Here is a 273-nt window from a genome sequence, read left to right as displayed (position 1 = left end):
CCCCCCCCCCAGGACCCTCCCTTGCCCCAGGACACCCCTGGTTCCCCTGTCCACAGGCATCACCCTGCCCTGGTGACCCCCTGCTACCCCAGCCCCCGGCTCTGGGCACCGTCCCTCACCCTGGTGACCCCTCAGGTCCCCCCAGATCCCATTCTTGGGCACCTGCCCTTCACCCCAGGACACCTCTGAGGCCACTGTCCCTGGGCACCCATCCCTCGCCCCTGGGTGCCCACCACAGCCCCAGGCACACCATCCCCAACCCTGGTCAGCCCA

At 70.3% G+C, this 273-nt stretch overlaps 1 protein-coding gene across 1 annotated transcript in view; it reads right to left on the bottom strand.

Moving 5' to 3' along the window:
* The window catches only part of LDHD (lactate dehydrogenase D), a gene marked incomplete at its 5' end in the record, with an annotated part of 3,332 nt that overhangs the window by 1,636 nt on the left and 1,423 nt on the right, over positions 1-273 (bottom strand). The window lies entirely within an intron of this gene.

Source organism: Egretta garzetta, unplaced genomic scaffold (assembly GCF_000687185.1).
Source record: "Egretta garzetta isolate BGI_Z169 unplaced genomic scaffold, ASM68718v1 scaffold27, whole genome shotgun sequence".
Classification (NCBI taxonomy): Eukaryota; Metazoa; Chordata; class Aves; order Pelecaniformes; family Ardeidae; genus Egretta; species Egretta garzetta.
This window is presented reverse-complemented; position numbering and strand designations above follow the sequence as displayed.